Raw genomic sequence first — 3,713 nt, 5'->3', positions numbered from 1 at the left:
GCTTGTGTTCGCTGAACCGTTCTGCTCTTTTTCCACAAACAACGCGTTTATCTAGCCAGCCATGTCGATTGGTTTGGTGGTGCTGTGTCATCAAGCTCGAGGTAAAACAGAGAATTGCTCAAAGATTATCGATTTGATTGATATGAAAGAGGAAAGTTTTACCAGCCTTTGTTGCTGGTACGAAATGGAGTTTTTTTTTTTGGGTGCATAAAGCCCAAGTTCTGCTCTTAGATGGTCAATTATCACCCACTGATTGGATCACAGTGTAACAGTGATCAGAAGCTCTTCAATCTGTTTGATCAACACTTTCTTCCATATGAAATACTCCTATATAGTTTTTTTTTCTAAAGATCGACTAATGTGAAATCGTTTCATTTGATTATACTCCAAGTTAATACATATAGTACGACCTACTTTTCGAATTAGTGTATCCATTCAATGATGTGCAACAAATTGTTGTTGACGTCCTCGGTATTGCTGGCCCATGAAAACCGTCTCTCTCGTGTATTGAAGGATTGTCCCCTACCCCCCCCCCCCCCCCCCCCCGTCCCATGCGTCTAAGAAAAACACTATTCCCTATGTTTCAAATATTACTATCTTTCCTTAGATCTGTAGCTAAAAATAATTATATTTTAAGACAAATGAAGAAGATACCATGGATATCATGGGCCCTCAAAGGAACATCTAAATCTTCTATAAGTAGGGTTTACCTTATTGGAGGAGGGGTAACCATACCCCGATGGTAAGCTATTTACATCGCAACAAGAAGTGTTAAAAAGAAAAAAAGAATATCAAAATATATTTGTTATTATTATATTTTTAACTTAGTGAGGTTGTTGAGCCCTTGTTATTGTTGTACCTCGGCTATAGCTAGGCTTGGTTAATGTAGAAATAGTAAGAAAACCCTACCCTATAGTGCCAAGAGTAATTAGATCCGTCGTGTTAGGGCCTAATGCTAGATGATGTAATACTCAAATCTAATTATAACCATCTTATTATAATGTGGAATGAGGTGATAAATTGATAGGATCAGGAAGAAGCCATGAATGTCCTTGATGCCCAATCAAAATTTCTCCTTTTGTTATGTCAATGCAGTGATAGCAGTAGTCATATGTACGAGGTCAGTTTGATGGCACAGTCATTGTTGCCAGTGATTATTTTGTGGATGTCAGCGTCCCTCCAGGAGTCACCTACTCAGGCCAGGAATGCTCCTTTAGGTCCTTCCAACACTTCTTAGCGTCGGGACCATTATGGTTTATCGGGGGAGGGCTATACCTTTTGCACAAGACCGGACTTCCTGGTTTTATATAGCGATGTGGACTCGGGGACATGTTCCAAATAGAAATCGGTACGCCTCCGATTGTGGCACGGGTGGTTGGCAATGTACATGCATAGGTGAGCAGGGTGGACCACATCATCACAAGACTCCCGAGATCAACCAACACATTGAACCTAAAGGTAGTACATCTAAACCCCTCCATTCTTTGGAGGACCCATGCTAATAATCAAATATTTTAAGCCTAATTAGCAATCAACCATGGTAATGTAGTATGATCAAGCCTCCACTACATACACTCCCTCCTCCTTACCTGGTGACGTTGTTCATACTCACCTCCAAATGTTGATCGTTGCATGGGAAAAAGGAGATGTCAGAGTTGTGGTAAGTAAGAAAGAGAAAGCAAAGTAGAGCGAGGAGGTGGAGCTTGCCTGAAAAACAAAGGGTGAAGGCACAACAAGAGAAAGAGAGAGTGGTAGCGAGCTCGATTGAAACCAGGTTAGCATACTGCAAATATTCCCCTCTCAATGAAACTACTGCATTTGTAATAATTCCCTCAAAATCTTACGACTTTTATACCATCAAATTAGAGTCCAACACATGAGAGCTACCCTCATCTCAATACATTATAGGGGAAAAGATTTTTAGTCCCGGTTTACAACCCCCTTTACTAGTATCGGTTGAGAGAACTGGTACTAAAGATGCATAGCAAGTAAAAAAAATATGTAGAATGTAGGATTCAAACTTAAGATCTCTCACTCAACCCTCACGCGCGAAACCATCCCACCAACTACACACATCTAACTTAAATAGAGATGCTTTCCTTTTGAACTAACCCTAGAGGCACCAACCAGTACTAAAAATATCCTTAGTCACGGTTGGTATTACCAACAGGTACAAAAAATGCATTTTTAGTACCGGTTGATAACACCAACCCGGACTAAAGAACCACTATCTTTAGTACCAGTTGATCCTCCATCTTTAGTATGTTTCTAGGGACTTGGACTTTTAGAACCGGTACTAAAGCATCTTTAGTACCGGTTTTTAATCTAACCAAGATATTTGTGATTTTGGGTACCACGTCGAAAGATCAGTTATCTAGTAGTGTACTAATCTCCACTAGCTAGCCTTCATCCCGACTAGTGCAACTCGCCAACTTAATCCTATGCCACTTCCTACCATTCTCGTTGCGCTATCCCACTTCACCTCACTGGCATCAAGCCCAACCGGCTAGCTCTAATACTGCTAACCTCATCCCTTTAGTCCTCTATCTCCATTACTACCAGCCCTATCATTTTCTTTAATCCGGGCCTATATCGTCCTTCTTTATTTGCAACCCGTTCCTACATACACTCTCTCGAGGTCTCAGCACACTAGGTATATTATTCAATTCTAGCTAATTTATATCATGTTAATTAGTATACTTGTCGATAATTACATAATTATCGACTATAGGACCCTAATAATTTTTGTTCTAGTTTCGTCATTGTTTGCAATAATACACATCCACTTAACTACTACCTTCTTGATGCCCTGCCCTCTTTCACAGCCCAAGCCTGAGCCTAGAAACTAACAAGGTGGTCGCTACTCGTTACCACATCCTTACTATTGGAGAGATCATTAAAGTTACAGGGGTCACCAGAGTGGGAGTAGAAGCCTAGTGCACAAGTCATCAAGTCAGTCTCAACATTTCAAAATCACTAAGTTCTCATCCTCAATTTTCCGTCGAATGATATCTAGCAAATCCACCTCATCTTTGTCTTTCTTCTTGGACAAAGATTTTCATTCTCCTTTTTTTAATACAATCGATCTTGTTTAATGAAAGAAAATCCAAGCCTCTAAATTAAAACAACTAATTTCTTGCCATCTGTTTTACTGCACTAGTTATATATACACCTTTGATTCAGTCAAAGGTGGGTAGTAGAAACACAATGGACCGACAACAAGCAAAGCATGCACACACGGGTTTCTGAGACAGGCAAGTCGCCATCAGCTCTCAACACGGTCAACGGCCTCAGTTGGTCGGTTGGCGTTCGGTACCTCTATAAATGACCCTGGCCTGCTCGCCCACGATCCGACCGCGAGCAACAGCACCACGTGGCGGCGATCTACGGGAGTACAGACAGGCTTCCGTGCTCTTGCCGGAAAGAATCAGATCAAGCTTACGGCCCACCGCAAATCCGCAGAGTTAAAGTGCAGCCGGAAAAGATACTGGTGTGTCCTCTGCTAAATTTTGTACTGATGCTGCTGGCTGAATTAGTCAAGTAAATTAAGAGGATTAAGATTGCCTAGCTGCATTGCCGCGTTGGTGCCAAAGGTTGATTTTTTAGCTCCGGCTTGCACTGCCATCCTTCGTTTTCTTTGTTTGCTACAGCGTGCCTATCAAATCAGGAATGGTGATTTGGTGACCATCGGGAAAATAACTTGACCTACAAGA

This window comes from Oryza glaberrima, chromosome 9, assembly GCF_000147395.1.
Source record: "Oryza glaberrima chromosome 9, OglaRS2, whole genome shotgun sequence".
NCBI classification, from domain to species: domain Eukaryota; kingdom Viridiplantae; phylum Streptophyta; class Magnoliopsida; order Poales; family Poaceae; genus Oryza; species Oryza glaberrima.
Note: the sequence above shows the minus strand (reverse complement) of the source record.